The sequence below is a fragment of the Muntiacus reevesi genome, chromosome 6 (assembly GCF_963930625.1).
Source record: "Muntiacus reevesi chromosome 6, mMunRee1.1, whole genome shotgun sequence".
NCBI lineage: Eukaryota > Metazoa > Chordata > Mammalia > Artiodactyla > Cervidae > Muntiacus > Muntiacus reevesi.
The window spans coordinates 77,059,497-77,082,505 of NC_089254.1; the positions used below are offsets into that span (position 1 = coordinate 77,059,497).

General features: G+C 39.3%; 1 protein-coding gene across 4 annotated transcripts in view; it reads right to left on the reverse strand.

Moving 5' to 3' along the window:
- RALA (RAS like proto-oncogene A) overlaps window positions 1–22,207 on the reverse strand; it is a 69,487-nt gene extending 47,280 nt beyond the window's left edge. Inside the window, exons 1-3 of one of the 4 annotated variants that reach the window (XM_065939133.1) lie at window positions 21,969–22,207; window positions 19,679–19,737; window positions 7,870–7,971 (exon numbers count right to left, since the gene is read on the reverse strand). The gene's annotated coding sequence lies outside the window, so the exon portion shown is untranslated. Of the gene's footprint in view, window positions 1–7,869; window positions 7,972–15,254; window positions 15,330–19,678; window positions 19,738–21,968 lie in introns of those variants that run through there. The other 3 variants (XM_065939131.1, XM_065939132.1, XM_065939134.1) reach the window with 3 other exon arrangements.
- Between the last annotated feature and the right edge of the window lie 802 nt (window positions 22,208–23,009).

The following is a 23,009-nucleotide window of genomic DNA, read 5'->3' on the forward strand; positions in this document are numbered from 1 at the left end:
TGCTGTAGTTGAAAAGTAACCATGGACAATATCTAAATAATTGGGTCTGGCCTTTTTCCAATAAAACTTTATTTCAAAAGCAGGCAGTAGATGGGATTTGGCTGCAGAATTGTGTCTTGCCAACCCTTGCTATAAATGAAACTGATCAAGATCCTATAAGACTAACGCTTCCGCTCATGCAGCACATCCCATTTCCTCTGTTGATTCAACAGATACTGTTCCAGAAATCCCCCACCCTCCTAATTTGTCCCTCTGTACTGGATGCAAACATGTTATTTTCCTATCTTAAAAAAAAAATTCTCAACCCTACTTCCATTTCTTAAACTCACTGTATCGAATTCTGCTTCTTTCCTCTCCCTAAGCCTGCTCTCACTCAAGCTTTTGTTAAGATTATCAATGATCTTCAAATCACTAAGTGAAAAGTTGAAAGTGTTAGTCACTCAGTCATGTCTTGACTCTGTGACAACATGGACTGTAGCCCGCCAGGTTTCTCCTGTCCACGAATTCTCCAGTCAAGAATACTGGAGTGGATACCATTCCCTTCTCCAGGGTTTCTTCCCAACCCAGGGATTGAGCCCAGGTATCCCACATTGCAGGCAGATTCTTCAGTGTCTCAGCCACCAGGGAAGCCCAAACCCAACCAGAAATTCTCTGTCTTCAACACACGTTGCCTAGCAGCAGTGACTGCGATAATCACTCTCTTTCTTAAAATACATTTTTTCTTTGACTTCCAAGATACCTTAATCACATTATTCCCACCCCCCCCAATCTCTTCGGCTATTACTCTTCCATCACCATCATTTTAAATTCTGGTCTTATCTTAGGGTTCATCTTGGACCCCTTTTGGCTAGCTATAGTCTTCCCTTTCATGCTCTCACTCAGGATACTTTTTTACATGGAAAGACACACAAATTTATATCCTCAGATTTCATTTCTCCCCTGAACACCTGGCTCACATTCAACTACCAATTCAACATCTTCAACTGGTTGTCTTCACAGGTAGTCCAAACTCAACTGCCCAAACTCCAAACTGTCCAGACTCTACTCCTATCTAATTCACCTACCCCGAACTGCCTCTCTTAGTTTTCTCTTTATCGGTAAATGGCAATTCATTCTTTGAGTTTCTCAGACCAAAACTACCGGAATCATTTTTGACTCCTCTTTCATAGGCCACACCTGATCTGCTGGCAAATTTAGAGGCGCCATCCTGAGAATATATCCACTCCTCAGAAGACCTCCTATGATACTCAGAATAAAATCCTTACTATGGTTCTAACTTTTCTTGCCATTTCTTCTACTAGAAGATAAACATATGGCCCACTTCCTCATAGCCTTCAGGATTCTGGTCTATAGAATGTAAGATCCATGAGTGCAGGGAGTTTTTGTTTATTGTTGCATCTCCATTACCTCAGTAGTACCTGACACACACTAAGTCCTTAAGAAATATTTGTTGAATGAGTTAACTGTGAAAAGAGACTCCCCACAAAAAAATCCCCCAAACCAAAACCCAGATCACTTACAAAGTTGATGGAAAACTTATTAGCAAAACAAACTGTGTATATTAACTTTGTCCTCAATTTACATTCTCATAGTGTTTGTAAATCATAACCAGAGCCCCTGATAACTTGTAGCAAAAAGGATGGAATATGAGTCAACACACTGAGATTTTGCCACACACTAGCCTCTAAAGACTAGTTTTTCTGACACTTACCTAACTTCTGACGACCATGGTTTTCAGATCTGTAAAATGACGACTAACCCAGGAGCCCTGGACCCCTTTAAAATCTACAAACTTCTAAAAGTTGACATATAACTTCAGGATTGTGTGATGACAGATGCTTCCAAACCCACAGGGAGCAGACCACAGCTTCTATAAAGGTGTGTTGATAGGGAAGTACAATTCTGACTTCCTGGAAAAAGTGACAAGCTATGTAGGAGAAGTATCATACCAGCTGATATAACCTGGTGACACAGAAGTGAAACAAGTATCACTTTTACAAGATGAAAAGAGCAGTGGGGATGTATGATGGTAATGGTTGTTCAACAATGAGAATATACTTAACACTTACTTAAGGGCTTAAGATGTCCAAGGTGTTAGGTTAGATATGGAAAAAACTGTCTTCTGGTCTTTAACAATAACAATGGCAAGCTGGTAGAAATTTTCATCCTTTTTTCAAATTTCAGTAGAAGGCCATGTAAATAAGTCCCTAAAGTTATGTAAGATGTGCGAGGTCACACAGCTAATAAATGGCTGTGCAAGAATCAAATATAGACCTATGAAACCCCAAATCTACACTATTTCCAATGTACTATACACCATAAGACTAACTTCAAGGACACAATATGTCTAAGATAGTTGCACACACTGATGGAATTCTGATTAGACACACAATTAGTTGGATTCTACCTCTAGTATATTTACAAAAATCACTTTTATAGCTGGGTTGCAGGTCATTATGAAGGTATTTCCAAAATTCATGGGTAAGTCCCATAAGAGCAGAGGTTATGCAGATTTAGTACCCAAAACAAACTGCTTATAAGCTAATGGAATATACTCAGTTATATTTCTGAATATAAACTAATAGTTATTCCTGCTTATTTTTAAAGGAAAAGATGCTAAAATTTGTGGATGAATGCTTACAATATTCTAACATTTTATGATATTTGTCAAAATGATTCTATAAGGTAGGCATCAAACAGATGAATAAAAAACAAGACAAGACTGTACAAGGGATTATGCATCTTCAATATTAATTAACGGAGAACTGAACAGAGTCCATCTGATGCTTCCAACTGCTACTGCTTATAACGACATGGATATTCACAGAGAACTCAAACTGAAAATGATTAAAATAGCCTGTTCTTCCTCCTATGTTCCTCATTTCAATGAATGACATCATCACTCTCTTGGGCTCAAGAATAACTAACTTCATGGCTATTAGGATGGCTGTTACTACAAACCAAACAAAACAAACACAAAACAGAAAATAACAAGTGCTGGTGAGGATGTGGAAAGACTGGAACCCTGCTGCACTCTTACTGGGAACACAAAATGGTACAGCTACTGTGGAAAACCATATGGTGGTTCCTCAAAAAGTTAAAAACAGAATTACCATATGATACAGCAATTCTACTTCTTGAGTATATATACCCAAAAGAATCGAAACCTCCATAAAAAAAGAGAAGAAAGAAAGTAGGGTCTCAAAGAGATATCTGTACACTCATTCATAGAGCATTCGTCGTAATAGCTGAAGTATGGAAGGAACTCAAGTTCAGTGGATGAAGAGATAAGCAAAATGTGGTATAAACATACAATGGAATGATACTCAACATGAAAATCAAGGAAATTCTGCAGTATGCTACAACATGGATGAGTCCTGGGACACTGGGCTAAGTGAAATGAGTCAATCACAAAAAGACAAATAGTGTATGATGCCATTTAGCTACGGTACTTAGCATAGTCAAAATCATAGGCAAAAGGTAGAATGGTGGCTACCATGGGCTACAGAGAGGGAAGACTGGAGAGTTATTGTCTAATGAATACAGAATTTCAGTTTTACAATGAAGAGAGTTATGGGGATGAATGGTGGTGATGGTTATAGAACAATGTGACTGTATTAATACCGTGAAACTGTACTTAAAACTAGTTAAGATGGTAAATGTTATGTTGCTGTATTTTACTACAAAAAAGGTGGAATCAAAAAATAATTACACAGAATTTAAAAATTAAAAAACAAGTACATTGCTAGTTATCTATTGCTCCATAATAAATTAATCTAAAACTCAATGACTTAGAATAACAAACACTTAGAGCTTGAGCCGCTAAGCTAGGTGGTGCTAGAAGTTCAGGGGCTCTCAGGAGGCTGCAGTCAGGATGCTGGCGGACTGCAGTCATCTGAAGGCTTAGACAGGACTGGACACGCTGCTTCCAAGATGGCTCACTCACGTGCCTGTGGGCGGGAGACCTGAGTTCCTCGCCATCTGGGCCTCTTCACTGGGCTGCTTGAATGTCCTCATAACTTCAGGTAACTGATCCAAGACAGCAAGGCTGAGCTGAAATGTCTTTTATGATCTAGCCTTAGAAGTCATACAATGTCATTCGGTCAATCTTACTCCCTTATTCAATGTGAAAGAGAATCACTTGCAAAACGGTATGTATGAATACCAAGAGGCAAAAATCTCCGGTGGTATTTTAGAGGACGGCAACCACAAAAAACTTTACACAGAAAACTATAAAACACTGCTAAGAAAATGTAAAGACCATCTAAATACTGCTTTAAGTCATGTTTATGGACTGAAACTCACATTACTGCAAAACTATCGACCCTCCCCAAATTCATCTACAGGCTCAACTCAATCTCAACAAAAATCCTGGCAGGGTTTTCTTTTTTTGGGTGGAAACGGATAAACTGATTTTAAAATTTGTATGGAAACAGTAACATCAAGAATACCCAAAACAGCATCAAAGTATGTAGGAGGTTGTCAAACTAGACTGTCCTGCCAACAAATCTATTTTACTTTTAATGATATATACATTTAAGATGCTAAAATAATCTCAAATTCATAGAAAAGTTGCAAGTATAACCCAAAAAGATTTCTTCCCTGTGCTATTTGATAGTAAGTTGCTCACTCTATCTCACTTGAACACCTCTGCATTTATTTCCAACAAAAGAGGACAAGCATCTACAAACCATAATGCAGCCACCATCACTGGGAAATCAGCATGAACACATTTCTACCAGAGAATCCTCAGACATTATCCAAGATTCTGCACTGGGTTAGAATCGTGCACTGCACTTAGTAGTCAGATCTCTTTGGTCATCTTCAGTTTAGAAGAATTTCTAATGTTTTCTTTGACTTTCATGAAGTTGGGAATTTTAAAGATTACTGACCAATTATTTCATAGAATGTCCCTTAAGTGAATTGTATGATGATTAGATTCAGGTTATGTATCTCTGGCAGGAAGAACAAAAAAGTGATGCTGTTTTTTTTTCTGCCTTCATCTTTTTAATAGGTTTCATTTTTTAAGAGCAATTTAGGTTCACAGCAAAATGCTTCTTTGTACATAAACTTTTACTGGGATATAGTAATTCCAAATTATTTATGTATTTATTATCTATGGCTGCCTTCTATTTACAGTGGCTGAGGTGTGTACTATAACAGACCATTTGGCCTGTAAAGCCTACAACATTTAACATTTGGCCCCTTAAGAAAATATTTGCTGACCCTTACTATATTGACTAAGAAGACTTATTAGAAAGCTTTAAAGACAGTTGTGGTATTAGTGAATGGATACAGAGAACTCAACTCAACAAAGAGTTGACAAGTTTGTACCCTTATAAATGTAATATGCCCACTTTACATCTCACCTGAATACCAATTTGAAAATTCCTAACCTGTTTAAATCTACAGTTTCACTGCATTTTGAAAACACTGATTAAAAATACACACACACACACACACACACACACACAAACAGAAGACATTCTGATGAGTTTGTAACAATTGACTGACATCAGGAGAAAAGAAAATGAACAAGATAAACTTCATTAAAAATTTGTCATTAACTGCTGGATCAAACTAAAATCTGAGGCCCATTACTAAGGAAACACAACCAACAACACAGTTCTCCCATTTTGATCTATATACTTTATTAAGTATTTATTTCAACTATGACAGTCATTACAACAAATACAAAACAAACTCAACCCTAAAACCAGGCCTTCAAGTCACGAAGTGTTAATAACCTCCACTATAAAGAAGACCCCATGTGTGCAGGGGTTCTTATATATATTATGGTCTGGCATCATCTGGAAGACAGCTGAGACAATTTGTTTCTTACTTAATTTTCCCAGCTTTATTGAAATATAATTGACAGTAGAATTATATATAAAGTACACAATATGATGATTTAATACACTGATTATTTTATGAATGAACCAAGTCTTTCAGGAGCTGTAATGAAGCATTCAATTACACTGCTCTCACTAAACAATATTTTAGTGTATTTTCAATTACTAAGAATAAAACAGTTGCATTTAAAATAGCTAATACAATCTCTTGTTATTTTTCAATTTGTATTTACAGTTTATGGCACATATCGTATAATTGCACAGTAGCACATGTACATGATTTGAAAGTAAATATACACATGAGAGTTTCCAGAATTCTGTACTGATGGGGTACATGATCAAAAAGAGATTACTCCTCTGCAGGAGAGGTACTCAAAGCATAACTAGTTCAAGAATAGGAAAGAACCAATTTTAGAGTATACATTTAGAAACTCAAAGAGGAACTTGACAGTAATTTTATGTTTGTCCAACTTGATTTTTAAAATGGGCTTGTCTTCTGTCTTCTTAAATTTTCACTTTTCTAGTATTTTTTACTGTATTTTACAAAAGTATCAGTCTGCTATGTACAGAAAATTTGAAAAATAGACCTTAACAGAGATTATTTCAGAAGCACTGCTGCAGAGAACACTCAAAAGGCAAACTTGATCGTGATGCTTCCTCAATTTTTCCAGTGGCTCCCCAGAGGCCTGAAATAAGGGGCTTTAACATCTGCCTGCAACTCTCCCAGTCCTCTGCCCTGCGCCCTTTCTGCTTCCCTACCTCACCCCTCAGGCATACACCACGCTCCCTCTAAAGGGCATGGCATGAATTTTATTCCCTAGTTCTGAGCACTTGAAATTCAACTCGACGAGATTCAGCTCCTTTATCAAACTCCTATTCCTCCTCCTGTGGTCACTTCTAGGGAGTGCTCCCTGTTGCCTAAGTGGGGGCTAAGTACCTTCCCTCATATGCGTCTAGCACAGCGCCTGGCACACAACAGTGCTTATTCACTCAATAAACATTAAACATGACTTATGTCCACTATTCACCGTGCCTACTGTCTCCCCCACAATGTTCTGTACTTCTATTCAAAACTTTACACTGTACCAAGAATAAATGGATGTTTATCAGCTTCAAATATTAAAAAAAACAACAGCAACACTATAATTGCTAAAGAAAAAAAACCTCTCAGTTACTGTCTCTCTTCCCTTTTCCACTTCATTTATGAGACCATTTTTGCCATCATGTCCCAGTTTTGGAATGAAGAAAACACACATTAGTAACAACTTGCATCTCAAAATTACTTTCATATGACTGCCTTAAAAAGGATTGTTTCTTTTTGAATCCATCTGCCCGATTGTGACACTGTGACACAGATTTCTTTTTTTTTTTTTTTAATACCCCCAAATCTCTACCCACGCCCACAGATTTCAAACAGAGGTTTATTGACTAATTTAACAAAAATAACCTACAAAAAGGAAATTTGCTGCTGTTAATCCTTGGCCCAAGAGCTTTATTGTAATTGATAATACTTTATACTGACATTAAGTTGAAAACAAATTCTGACCCAAATGGTGTTAACAATTATAATCAAAAGAGCACTTCATGTTTTTAAGATTTAACAGTTAAGGAAATCTGGTCATATCATACTTCTTGATTTATCAATAAAGAAACAGCAAAAGGCAATCCATAAGCAGAAACAGTTTCCTACATTTTGCATAAATCTGTCAGATGATGACATGCATTCTACACTGCATGACAACACTGTTCTTAAGAAGTTACTAAAATTTCACTAAGAACACAGATAAGCTTACTATCTTACAGTTCTCTATGGCAGTAATGCTCTGAAAAGAATTACTCCTAAGTTTTAAACAACCAAAAAGAGACCCTATAAATATTCTGGACTGTACATTTTAACTAGTCTTTTTTGATTGAAGAACAAATTGTCAATATTTGTATCAAAGCTTTAAATATGCAATAAAATTAGATACAGTTTAAATTCATAAGAATAACAAACAGTAATTATTTCACTACTTACATTGAAAGAACAACCAAATCAACAGCTGGGATTTGGAGGAAAATGAGATGAAGGCTGAAACTAAAGTATTTCTGGAGTAATATAATCTTCTTCCTTTACTTCCTAATTTAAGAAAAAAGCAAGCCAACTGTTAACTAGATAATCTTAAAAGCATTCACATATATTTTTACTTGAAAATTTAAATTATGTTTCACTTAGTCTAATAACAGCATTCTCTAAATACTTAGTAATTGACAGCAAAGGACATGGACCAGTCAAGTTGTGATAAACCTTAACACGTCCAAGATGGGAAAACCCTGGGAATTCAATCAAAGCTATAAAAGGTAAAGTTTAGCTCCCCAAATCATCAGAGTGGTACCTCCTGTTTACCAGGTATACTTAACCCTCAATATACACACATCTGGTGCAGTAGTAAAGAACCCATGTGTCAATGCAGGAGATGCAAGAGACATGGGTTCAGTCCCTGGGTTGGCAAGATCCCCTGGAGTAGAAAAATAGCAACCCACTCCAGTATTCTTGCCTGAAAAATCCCATGCAGAGAGGAGTCTGGTGGGCTACAGTCCACAGGGTTGCAAAGAGCTGGATATGAATAAGCACGCACACACATACACATACACACACCAAAAAATAATAATCATGAGAATTTCTCAACAAGCCAATAATCAAAATAAGCAACTTAGCCATCAGAAGCAGCATTTGGATAGGATGATATTTTAATCTGAGTTGTATTTGACAAAAATTGAGTTCAGAATTTCATGTCTCACAAATTCTTCACCTTAACTGAACAGTTTAAAATTTTTTTCTTGATAACCCAGAATCATAATGGTCAACTATCACCCTGTTCTCAGAGGCGACTATGAATTAGGGCAGTTTTCCCTAGATTCAATAGCTCTAGAAGAATGAAACTCTAAATTCCACTGTCATGCTATAGTCTTTCTGCCTCATCCCTTCCTTTCACAGCTGTCCCTCACTGATCACTAACTGCCTACGAGTCTTCAGAACACCCCTCCATCCCAAAAAACTGTCTGGAAGCAAATTACCAGGCTTATTGCAGTTAGATATAAAACAAGAGTAAGTAGGTTCTGAAAGACTTATTGCTATTCTGTTGAGCACTGGACACGTAATAGCCTTTAGTGTTAGGATCTTACCTTCCTACTTTGAATGTTCGAAGGTATCCCCCCTCCCCCCGGTTTGTTTTGAAACTTTACTTTCTAATTCTCAATGGGGAACATCTTCTACCTCATAGGGTTGTGTTTGGATGATTAAATGGAAATAATGAATCTGAAATGTTTGGGTCAGGGTCTGGCCATGGAAGGAAAGCTCCAAATTCTAGTCATTTCCTTCTCCCTAAGTACATTTCATATTTCAAGTTGTAAAGTCTGACCTCCAAATAAGTGAATGTTGCTGTATTATTTTTAGAAGCTTATGACCAAGATGGTTAGGGAACTAACTACATGAAGGATGTGTCTGAACAGGCAGACGCTTGAGAAGCTGGCAAGGGAGTTGCATGGCTGCCATCTTCAATTACTTGAAGAAAGGTACATGTGAAAATGACTACTCTTGATTCTGTCAACAGATGCACTGTTTAACAAGGGCTCAAAAACATATTTGTGTGCTAAGTGCTTCTCCAGAGAAAACAGGAATAAAGAGAAGCCACAAGATAATAGACAACAGTTTAAAACAAGGATGGATTTTAAAATTAAGACATCCAGAAATAACACATAATTTCCACAATACCACTACAAGTGTTTAAGCAATAGCTAGTGGCTGAGGAGTTTTTGAGATTTTTGTAAACAGTGGAAGAATGTACTAGCTGCCCTTTGAAGACCTGTTCTAACTCTGTAAAAGGTGATACATTTTATACACAGTCCAAAATCAGAAGCTCCTTTCTGCATTTATTTTCACACTAAAAATAAATCCTAAAGAATACTGGAAAAGTATAGATGCAACACAAGAGCCACAGTATCCAAAATTATTTGTTTGACTTCATGATAGTACTTACATATCAGTTATATGACTACTCAAGAGTTTAGATTATAAATGCTCCGAGTGATGAAAAATATTTTCTTTTTTGAGAAGAAAAATCACAACTGCATCAATAGCATCGTCACCATCACCACACACTCAATGTCATGAAAAGGAACTGGGAACAAGCCTTACTTTAGGAAAAAAAAAACAAAAAAAAACCCGCCTTGAAGATGAATCATGTAACATATGGACACAGACAGAGCTTGAGAATCCAAGTAAATGAAAGAAGAGAGGAAGGAAACTAATTATAAAAATGCGTTTCAGCAATCTGTAGGAATGCAGGAACTCCAAGAGAGTTGGCTATAACCCCCACTCAGAGAGCTAAAGAAAACTACATAAAAAAAACACGCAAGAGAAGTACAGAAAAATCAGCCACAATATCAAGTTGCTATCATTGTTAATGTAGGTCCTCCCCTCACTTCCGTGGGAGAGATACCTGGAATGTTTTAGCTTAAGCCAAATATCACCTGTACTTGGTTAGGTAAGAAAAAGTGCTACTAGTAAAGGCTACTTTAATCAGCTAACAAATGTGATTTCCCCCTTAAACTTCAGATATTAATATCCTATTCATTACTTTTGGTTTAATTTCATAAAAGTGAGCAGAAAATGACCCGCTGCCCCTAAAGAGGCATAAGCATGGTCTGTCTCCCAGCACGCCCTCCTCTTGGGGGAACCACCCTCTCCTACTGCAATTACAATGGGACTGTATACGGGGCAGGCCGACAAAGCAGGCCGAGAGACAGGCTGGCCAGAGTACTCTACTCCTTAAAGGAGTGAGACAGACAGGCTCTTTGATGAATCTGGAGATGAACGTGGCTACCACACAGTCTGCCAGGACAAAAAAAGCAGCAGCAGAGCTGGCGAAGGAGAGAAAGCCAGCACATTCCTGCTGTGCTTAAGGTAGCCTGAACTGGATTTCTGACTCTTACAACTCAAAGAATGCTAACGGTTTACAGGGTCTCTATTCGTTTCTTACAGCTTAGAAAGGAAGAGTTTCTCACTGCTTAGTGGCAGAAAGAAGATAAAGGGGTCTACGCTGTCTTTGATTAGTTAGTCTTTAATTAATCTAGTACTTCAGTACTAGACATGTGCAAGAATTACAAACAGAAGATTTAGCTCTTATTCCAACTCTCCAAAAAGCCCCATGGCAAATTAGAAAAATTAAGCAAGGCTTGTGGTTAACTTCATTACACTCTAGGAGAAAATCTTTTAAAATCACAGATCTTAAGGACCTGTATCCAGAACTCAAAGAACTCTTAAGACACAGTAAGAAAAATAACCCAATTTTTAAAAACTGGGCAAAAGATTTCAGTAGACACTTCACTAAGAAAACAGGTGGAAGACTAACAACAAGCACATGCAAAGATACACTATCATTCATTAGAGACACGCAAATTAAATTCTCAAGATACTTATTTATACCCAACAGAATGGCAATAAAAGTTTTTTAAACATGATTAACAATTGTTCGTAAAGATGCAGAGAAACAAGAATCCTCAAATATTGCTGGTGGGAATGCAAAAGTGAAGTGAAGTCGCTCAGTCGTGTCCGACTCTTTGCGACCCCATGGACTGTAGCCCATCAGGCTCCTCCATCCATGGAATTTTCCAGGCAAGAGTACTGGAGTGGGTTGCCATTTCCTTCTCCAGGGGATCTTCCTGACCCAGGGATTGAACCCAGGTCTCCCGCATTACAGGCAGATGCTTTACCATATGAGCCACCAGTGGGAATGCAAAATATCAAATCTACCACACAACCTAGAGATTTCACTTTACATTACCAATGAGAAATGAAAACATATGTCCATTAAAGACTTCTACATGAATGTTCATAGCAGGATTATTTATATAACCAAAAAGGGGAAACAATCCAAATGTCCATCAACCAGTGAAAGGATAAGCAAAATGTAGTATACTCATAGAATGGGAATTAACTGCAAAGGAGTAGAAGAGATTTTACACTGAAGTGATGAAAATGTTTTAAAACTGAATTATGGTAATGATTTACACAACTCAGTAAAGTTACTAAAAATCACTGTAAATCTAAAATGAGTGAATTTATGGTATGTAAATTACGTCTCAAAAAGTTACTTAGAAAAAGTGAAAAGAGGCTAGAGAAGTCAAAACAGGCAAGCAGAAATTATGAACCTTGACTGGCCCTGGATCAGGAGGAAAAAAACAGCTGTTAAAGACGATAGGAGGCAATTAACGAAATCTGAACTTGGACTAGATATCAGATGATGTAATGAAATTTCTGCCAATTTTCTTAGATATTACAGTAGTAGTATGGTAATACAGGAGAATGTCTTCATCTTCAGAAGATGCAAACTCAAGTACATAGGTGAAATTTCATGTCTCCAACCTTCTTTTAAACAACTCAGAAAAATAAAAGCATCTACACTTAAAAAGGTAAAGCAAATGTAGCAAAACAATAATTGGTGAATATAAAGTGATTAGTAACTACTGGTTTTCAACATAGTACTCTTATTAACTTTTTTGCAAACTTTTCAAGGCAGCAAAGACCTATTGGATAGCACAGGGAGCTACAGTCATTGTCCTGGGATAAACCATAATGGAAAAGAATATAAAAAAAAGAATGTGTGTGTGTATATATATATCTGAATTATTTAATGTACAGCAGAAATTAATACAACATTGTAAATCAACTATACTTCAATTAAAAACAATCTTTCAAAGCACAAAGTTGGGGGAAAAGAGTACTCATTTTATATTCTCTCTTTAAACATTGTTTTTATTGAGGTAATACTGGCTTACGACATTATATAAATTTCATCTGTACAACATATGTTTCTACTTCTCCCATATCCTACAGTGTGTTCACCAAGAATTTACTTTTCATCTGTCACCATACAGCTGACCCCCTTTCTCTGCTTTGCCCTCACCCCTGCCCCTTCCCTTCTGAGAACTAGTACTCTGTTCTCTGTATTCGCTTTAGCTTGATTTCTTCACTTTTTTTTCTTTTTATATTCTAAATGAGTAAAATCGAAAGGTATTTATCTTTCTCTGACCTATTTCACTTAGCATAATACCCTCAAGGTACATGTTGTCACAAATGGCAAGCTTTCATCTTTTTCATGGCTGAGTAGTATCCTGTGGTATGTGTGTGTCTGTGTACACCACATCTTCTTGACCCATTCATCTGCTGACGGGCACAGAAGCTATTTCTAAATCTTGACAATCATAAATAAGGCTGTGATGAACCTAGCAGTGCATACATGTTTTTGAATTCATGTTTTCACATTCTTTGGACAAATACCCAGAAGTGGAACACCTAGACTATATGGTAGCTCTATTCTAGACATTTTGAGGAGTCTCCATACTATTTTCAATAGTGGCTGCACCAAAAGACACTTGTTCCTTGGACCAAAAACTTTGACAAACCTAGACAGTGTATTAAAAAACAGAGAAATCTGTTGCCAACAAACCTTTGTTAACAAAGGTCCATATAGTCAAAGATATGGTTCTTCCAGTAGTCATGTATGGATGTCAGAGTTGGACCATAAAGAAGGCTGAGAGCCAAAGAACTGATGCTTTTGAGCTGTGGTGCTGGAAAAGACTTTTGAGGGTCCCTTTGACAGCAAGGAGATCAAACCAGTCGATCCTAAAGGAAATCAACCTTGAATACTCATTGGAAGGACTGATGCTGAAGCTCCAATACTTTGGCCACCTCATGCAAAGGGTCAACTTATTGGAAAAGATCCTGACACTGGTAAAGACTGAAGGAAGGAGGAGAAGGGGACGACAGATGATGAGATGGTTGTATGGCATCACTGACTCGATGGACATGAATCTGAGCAAACTCCAGGAGATGGTGAAGAACAGGGAAGTCTGGAGTGCTGCAGTCCACAGGTCGCAAACAGTCAGACTTGATTTACTGACTAAATAACAACCAACAATATCTAAGGATCCCCTTCTTCCCACATCCTTGCCAACACTTGTGGTTTACTGCCTTTTTGATAAAAGTCATTCTAACAGGTGTGAGGTGATATCTCACTGTGGTTTTGATTTACATGTCCCTAACGGGTGACACTGAGCATCTTTTCATGGAGCACTCTCATTTTAAAATGCAAATGTAACAGAACTCACTAATGTAGTTCTCTGTGCATTTTCAGAAAGAGGCACAGAGATGAGGTATACTATCACCTCTTTGGCTGATACAAAGATCAAATGAAATCATATACACAAAAGTGCTAGGTGTCAATTTAAAAGAATTTAGTCACTTACACTTTGTACCTTCCTAGAACAGAAACATAGAATTAAATCTAGCATCATAACTGATTACTCCTGTCTAAAACTGGAGTTCCTCAATTTTGTAGTCAACACTGTACGAACAATTCTTCAAAGCACTGTCAGTGTTCAATATGAATAATTCCCTTTCACCACTCTAATTTGGGTATTTTGTCTTTCTACTTACTATACCACAATCTGTTAACAGTGTACTTTTTAACAATTTAGAGTTTTAATGGCTTAAATTCAGACACAGTAATGAATTAAACACTTAAAAAGTAAATTTATGTGAATTATAAATTGACAAATTCATCATTAAAAAAAAAACAGCCTCCCCATCCTCACCCCAATAAGCAAAGGACATAAAAAGACAGTTGACAGGATAAAAAAAAATCAATAACTAACGAATGTGCAAAAAGTTCAAACAGTTGTAACCAAATATATATACACAAACTTTAACAAAACAAAACCAAATATATATACACAAACTTTAGCAAAACAAAATCAAGGGTGGTTTTAATGATCTGGGCCAAAGCAAAGGACAAGAAAAGATAGGGCAAAAAAAGAAAAGATAGAGCAAATGATCAAGTTTTATTTTATTCTGAGGGATTAAGAAAGCTCAGCAAATAAGAACAGATGAAGTAACAGTCATAGAGAATTATTTTAGTTGTAACGTAGACACCTCAAATACTGAGATCTTAGAGACTGACAGGGTAGTTGTAAAGTTACCGATAGCCCAAGCACTAAGAGACTAAGACTGGTGTCCCAGAAAGTTAAAATCTCAGAGGACGGGGATTTTCTGTCACAGGAAAGCGTTTTAGGCAGAAAGATGAAGACGAAATGTCCTCAGACTAAAACGGTGGGGGCAGGGGAAATAAGGCAAAAAACACGGAACAGAAAAGATCAGCCAACTGCAAGCCCAGATATCAGGGTAGCAGCATGTAGCAGAGGATGAGACCTGAGGATCTTCAAGGCAGAAGAGCCCCAGCCACCACCTGCCCAAGGCTGAACTGTGGACTAAGGAGGCAGCAAGACCCACAGAGAAAAAGGCAACACAGATCCCGGCAAAAACTGGAGAGAGACCACTGGCCACAGACCAAGAACACTCACCTTTGGTGTGAGAGCTCCTCAACCTAGAGACCTGCCAGCACTTCTGGGACAACGAAGATGGACTTACAGGTCACACACTGGGATTTGAAGGGACTTCTAGGGAGGAGTTCCTCGGCACAAGGGACAAGAAATTAATAAATATCCCATCACCCTGCACTCCTGGGAAAGGAAACAGAATGACTGAGACAGAAAATGAGATGTGGACTGCAAGTTCACAAAATGGACCTAGATAATCTTGAAATTACAAGAATCTACAGAAAATATGCTACCTGAACTTTCTGGGTGAAGCAGATGGCAGTGAAATGAAAACATTCTCCAGAACATGGGAGATTGAGCACTGGTGTGTGTGTCCATAACTGCCATGCGAATGGAATGTGCCCAGGATGCCAGCATCTGATTCCACACCAACATATACCTCCAGCCAGAGGCCTAGATCATTTATAAGTGAATTCTGGAGGCCAAATGGACCCAAGCCCTACAAACTTGCCTACAATTAACCCACATCTGTGTACCATAGGCCACCCCATGGATAAACTCATCTAATTACAAGGCTGACTTGCCTTATTGACTAAGGACTTAAGCCATAATCACATCAATACAAGGTGAGCCTAATCTGCTAGGCACAGAAACCACTTAAAGACCATGAAAGCCTAGAAGGAAACTCTTAGATTTTCACAGACTTATGGCTGCTTTTAACCTGTGGAACCCATGACTTGCTGAGTGAAGATTACAATGAGGTTGGGAAGAATTACAGGGAAAGGCGGGGACAGAACTTAGGAATGGTTGTATGAACTGGGAAGCTAAGGATCAGTACCTCACCTTGATTATCATTACACTTTGCTGTTGTCCACTAGGTAAGACAAGCTTCCTGCCTCTTATATCTATTGACATTAAGTATCACAGAAATAGTGAAGGACTGCAGTCGTGGCAAGCAATTTCCATAGTTAAACTAATATCTAGTGTAATCTTTATCTCTGTACATGCGCAGAAGAGATAATACAATAAAACAATCAGCATCTCTGTCAAAGACACTCCTAACACCACTATTTAACATTGTTCAGGAGATAGTAATCAATGCAATTAGATACGACAGACAGACATATAAACACTGTAAAAGAAAAGGATAAAACCTTTATTTACAGGTGATATAACTATATATCGCAAAGAGTCAGACACGACTGAGTTACTGAACAACAAGGAACCCTATAGCTGGGCCAAGGAGAAGCAATGATAAAATACAATGGATAAGAAAATTCTGTTTATAATAGTAATAACAAAAGACAAAACACAAAATACGTAGGAATAAACAAGAAATGTTCAAAACTTATACAAAGTAAGTATAAGTGATTCTGCAGAGACAAAAAAGTGGATTTAAGAAAATGAAAAGATTTCGCTTATTTAAGATTAAGATCCAAAATCATCACGAGATCAGTTCTAAGTTATATAGTAAGTTTAATGTGATCTCAATAAAAATAGTGAGCTTTTCAATGGACTTAGACAAACTGATGCTAGAGTTCAAATAAAAAAATAAGACATGGAAGACTAGTAAGGAATATTGAAGGATGAGCAATAATGGGGAACCACCCTACCAGATATTGAATCATATACAAAGCCTTTATGATTAAAACAGTGTAGTACTTACTGGTACATGAATAGTCAGACATACAAAAGAATGAAACACACCCAATTGCATATGAAAATCTAGTACATGATAAAGGGGACAAAGTTTTTTCTTAAAAGTGGCATTAGAACAACTGGAAAGTCATGTGGAAAAGATAAAATTAGATCCATTCCTTATATCAAAACAGAAATATACTCCAAATGGATCACAGAACTGAATGCTCTCTGTATTGTAAATAAAATTGTATTAGTACTGAAGAAAGCATGGCTAAATTCCTCTCTAACCTGTGGGTAGCGAAAAGGCTATGACTAAAAATCTAGATGCAATAAATTTAATATATTTTATTACACAGAAACAAATTTTTGCAAGTCAAAAGAAAAAAAAAAAACACACATACCACTAGCAATGCCAAAATATAACTGGGCAAAGGATCTGCAATATATGGCAAAGCTAAATGACTAATATTCTTAAATATAAAGAAGTTTTAAACTCTGAGGAGAAAAGACCAAAATTTATTTAGAAAGTGAGAAAATAACATGAACAATTTTAAATATACAAAAAAATGGCCCTTAAACATATGAAAAAATGTTCAGTTCACTTCTAATACGAGAAATACAAATTAAAACTACACTGAGATACCATTTCTCATCTTTCAGATTAGCAGAAGCTGCAGTACTCATATACCACAGGTGGGAATTCAAAATACTACAATCCTACAGAAGAAAAATTTGGCAAATCTAACAAATCTTACATATACATTTGCCCTGAAGATATGCTTTCAACAATACAAAGAAACAAAGATTAGCATTATAATATCATCTGTAATTGAAAGATACTGGATATTAATTGTAGTGTAGTATGTTAGTCACTCAGTCCTGTCCAAATCTTTGCGACCCAATGGACTGTAGCTCCCCAGGCTCCTCTATCCGCGGAATTCTCCAGGTAAGGATACTGGAGTGGGTTGCCATTCCCTTCTCCGGGCGATCTCCCCAACCCTGGTCTCCTGCATTGCAGGTAGATTCTTTACCATCTGAGCCACCAGGAATAAGGATGTCATTAAGAACTGAAGAAGTTTGGGAACTTCTAACAAAGTCCTGTGTAGGCTTTTAAGAATGCATGGGTACCTGTAGTTATGAGGTTACTATAGACTGTGGTCAACAAAATTTATAATAGGCTAGTGAAGGCACTGTCCATAGTAGTATAAGGTAGATTTTTATGGCAGATCACACAAGGAGCAACTAGCCCAGTCTTGAAAGTTGTTTTTTTTGTGTGTGTGTTGTTGTTTTGAGAGATGGGGTTGAGAGAAAAAAAATCGAATCATGATACAATTTTTGGAGAGATATAAGTTAAACTTATATATGAAATTAAGGATAAAGGGAATTTGGATTTTATTAATTATCAAGAAGGAGGTGTGAAAAGGTTTTAAGCATGGGAGTATCAAGAATGCTCTAACCCCCAAAGTGTGGAGAAAAGATTGGGCAGGGAGACCCCAATCAGAGGCTGAAAGACTGCTACAAGAATCCAGAAGAGATCTAGATAGGGCAGCAGAACTAAAGCATCTGCAATCACTCAGCAGCGGGGCAGCCTCATTTTCAATGGATTACTACGCTAGCTTCTCAACTGCACAAGAAAGCAGAGATCCTGAGGTTTAAAAGACTACAATCATGATCTATTTAGAAACTGGGGATCTTTGCCCCACCGTCACAATGTATTTGGGGGTAGAAGTCATTTCATAACCCTGCTGTGCTTTATTCTCCAAGATGACATTGACAAACTCTGATATTTAGTTTCAATAAGTGAATTCTGCAATGAAACTGGATCCCAGACTTCAAAGAGATTATGTGTGTCAAGCAGTATGTCTGTCTACTGAATCTGATACAGGACTCTAGCTGTGGCATATTTAAGAATACTAATGTATTTTACGGAAGCCTGCTTTTTGGGTCAGAGAGAATACCCTCTGATGTTGAGAAATTAAGTTTTCACCTGCAGATGTAATAAGTCAAAGATGCAAATTCTTTTCTATAATTTATTCAAACATCTTTAAGAACTCAAGAGCTTTAATTTCGCTTTTTCTATACTGTAACCAAATCCTTATGAGTGCAATGAAGTAGTAAGAAAGATGTTTTAGAGCTAAAGAAAAAAAAGAAGAATAACTGTTACTAATGGGGGCTGGAGGATAATTTCCTGTATCTCCTTCGGTCCAAGAAAGAGCTAAAAAACAAGATTTCAGGAAAGGTCACTACAAACAAGCCTCCAACAGTCTTCTTAAATAGGGACTATTCAGCTACTTGAAAGGTAAAAAGTAATCATCAAAGTTGAGTTCCTGATGGTCTACTCTCCCAGGACGCTTACACGAACAATGCCCAACCATTTTTTCATCATGGCACACGCGGAAGGGGATAACATATGAAAGGTCATAAACAGAAGACTGGCTGCTGTCTGAAGCCACCTGGCCAGGGTCAGTGGTTACCCCAGGCCCCATTTGATGGCCAAGAATACTGAGGAGATCAGTATCTTTGCTATCTTAAAGCTCAGCTAAATCAAAAATTGAATTTTTTCTCAGTCTTTTAGGATTAATTGCAATAGCCAATGCTCTAAGCAATCATTACTTCAAAATCCTGACAACGTTACTCACTCGTGCCCAGCTTCCAGCAATTAACTTCACTTAGCCTTGGTAAACTATGGAAAAGTTACCTCCTGTAGTGTGGAGATTAAAAATAATACAAGTAAAGTTCTTATCACAGTGCTTGGCAGGCAATCAATGCTATTACCAAGAGGGTTGTTAAAATAAGGGAAATCTGACCTCTGTATAGTGGTTACGTCACTGAGATAAGAAACTGCAGGCTTCGGTCTCCTGAGTGTCTAAAATGAAAAATTTCATAAAACAATGAAAACCATGAACCATCTCCCTACTTCTTCAAAATCACAATCTTTTCCCCATGAATACTCAAAGCCTCTTAATCCAATATTTTAAAAGTAACTGTCTTTGCAATCCATGTACTTGTGCATATTACACTGGTACACAGATACAAGAAGTGATACTGATACATTTATTTCTGTTCTGCAGAAGCACAGATATTTGGAGAGAAAAGAAGGTATCAGCGCTTTTTTATCTCAACCTCACTACAGTGAAAATAACCCAACCAAACACAGGCAAAAATTATCTCCCTGATCAAATGGTAGACAATATTCTTTCCTACAATTAGCTCCCTTTCCCTGAAAGCCCTGCAAAGAAAGTGTTGTATGAAGAATTACTTCAAAATAATTGATACAGATGACTGCACACTCAGCAGACACACGGGAGAACAGCATCTGGATCGCTGAAAAATCGTGTGAAAGTGGCTATTGGTAAGTCATGTCAAGGTCGTAGCAAGAGGACTTGTTATGTCAGACTTTATGTACCCATGGGGAAAAAATGAGCCATTATAAGCAATTTTGCGATGTACCACACTATCCCAACAGTGGTAACTCCTGATTTTCTGTTTGATTACGATAGGGTATGGTTACAAACTCCAAACACAATTTACTATCACCAGGAAATCCTGATAATCCTGGGCAAAAAAGCTCAAGTGGTAAACATTTCCCACTGAATACAAGTTATTATAATGACCAATCACAACACCCCAAATATAATTTTAATCTTTCAGAGGAGGAGAGTTTTGGAAGGATGGCAAACGATTCTTCTTGATTTGTCCTTTGACCATACTAAAGAACGGAAAGACAAAGCAAAATTTGCATGTGCCCCCAAACTGAAACAAAAACACAAACAAAAAACCTTAGCCCAACAAAATAAATGACTACTAGAAGGCAACTGTGAGATCACCTATACATCCATTCACTCGGTGAAGAACTGTGTGAAAAACTTCTATATTCTGGGCACATGCCATGTAAGCACAGGGATGAGAAAGACATGACTCTGACCCTTAAGAAATTAAAAAACTAAAAATAATGTTTTAAGCATCACGAGTCATTTTATAATATTGCATTAATATAGACAAAAACGTAAGCTAATAAGACACATTGAAATATACTAATAAACATAAGCTAAGAGGAATACCTTTCCTTCGGTGGAAATGAATTTACTAATGAAATGTGTTATTCAATATGTGGAGCATGATTAAAATCGGAATTTATTTCCAGGACAAGAATTAACTCATGACACATATTTTATAACGATCCTCTCCCCGCCTCCCCCTCCCGACACAATTCGTAAATTAGGTGCTTTTTAGCTTCACAGGTAGGGCGTGGTCCCGGAGTTCTCAAACAACGTCAATGACACTTGGATGAGCTCTCACAAGTCTGGACATTCAGGTTCCCGAGAAAAGGCCAGTCAACTCCCTGATTCTCCCTAAACCTTGAAACAACACTGCCACCTCTCTGCGCCGTCACCTCCGCCCACTTACACACAGATACCCAGCCTGGAGCACACATATCACATCTTTCACTTTTGGAAAACCTTTAGAACGAACCACCGAGGAAACACCCCCTTGCTCAAAACACCCTTATCGCGTCCTCGTTTCAGAGGTTTGATTCTGGACTATTGGCTAAACCTGTACAGGAGCACAGGACCAGTTATTTAGTTCAGTGCGGACCATCTAATGACTTCAACCTGTAAAACCCATTCCTTTAACTGGCACAAAACCCCACCAGTGATGTTTAAAAAGCAACTGCCCGCAAACAGACAAGGAGAGGAAGAAAGAGAAGGAGGGGAGAGGGGCGGAGTGAGGCGCGGGGACTGCGGCGACGGGTCCCCCAGGTCGCGGGCACCGCCCAGGCGGGGACCTCGGCGCGGCGGGCCAGAGATACAGGGTGACCTTCCGACGAGGCCAACTCAACGGGGTGCCGGGCTCGGGGGACCCCGCCGCAACCGCCCTCTCTCGGGAAGTGCACTAGCCCGCACAGCAGCGAACACGGCGCCCCGGATTCCAGCTCGGGCTCGTCCCGCAGCTGGTTCCCGGGCAGAACGCGGGAGGTGCAATCTCGGCGTCCGGGCCCTGCGCCTGGGCCTCGGATCGCCGCCGCCCAGACACACCCCCGCCGCCGCCCGGGCGGCCCCAATCCTTCCCGGGTCGGCCCTGGTGGGCACCGCTCACCTGCACCGCAAGCCGGTCAGCCGCCCCGTGGGCTCCGGAAGCCGCGGCTGAGCTGGCTCCACCCGGATATTGCCCCGCTCTTGTAGCCTAGGAGGCTCCGCGCCGGGAGCGGCAAAAGGAGGAGTCCGACAGGCGGCGGTGGAGCCTGGGCGGCAGGAGGAGGTGGAGGAGGACTCCGGGCGCTCGGCTCTCGGGAGATCCACCCTCCTCCTGGCCGCTCTGCAGCAGCTGCCGCCGATCACTTCCGGGGCGCTGGGGAGTGGGGCGGGGCCGGCTGGGAAGCAACTTCCTGTCTGCGAGCGGAGAGGAGGGTGGGGGGCCGGGTCTGGAGAACAATGGCCGGAGGGCGCGGGCTCTCCCCTGTCCACTCTGTGAGTGTTGAAGGCGGGCTTCACGGCCTTTAGGGCGGCTCCACCCCCGGCTGTCTGCGCCAGCGAGGTGAAGTCACCTCCCGGGGGCCCGGGAGTGGCCGCGGGCCTCGCAGAGTTTCCCGGATCTCGGCGCCACGACGTCCTTGTCTCTCTTCTGGGGACCAGGAGGGGGTTTTTGGAAGGAGGGGGGAGAGCGAAGGCCGCCATCTTGCTTCTAGAGGGCAGCCCCTTCTCCCGAGGCGTCCTAGGGTGGAGGCAACTTTTCTGTGACCGGGGTTTCCCGAGTGGAGCCGGCGACGTGGGTCGTCGCGGGCCGAATCCCGGGAGATGAGTCAGTCGCCTGCCCTGGCTGGAAGGTCTGGTGGCCGCCCTGGGCCTCTTATCCTCCTGCTGATCCCTAAAGAATTGGCATCGGTGGATAGTCGGATCCTTTGCTGAGGATTCCCGAGCCTCCTACGACAGTGCGGCTCTGATGTATGGTGTGGCATTGAGATCAACCCGCAGCCCCATCGTGTAATTTGGGAACCTAAATTGGAAGTAGTTCCACTAAATCGTTTGCTTTATTTAATCCATCCACAGGTTCGAAGTAAGAGCGTTAGACTAATACCCGTTAGCAGCTACAGTCTTGTCTCTTGATACTTAACTCCCTTCTCCTCCAGCCTCCCCACCC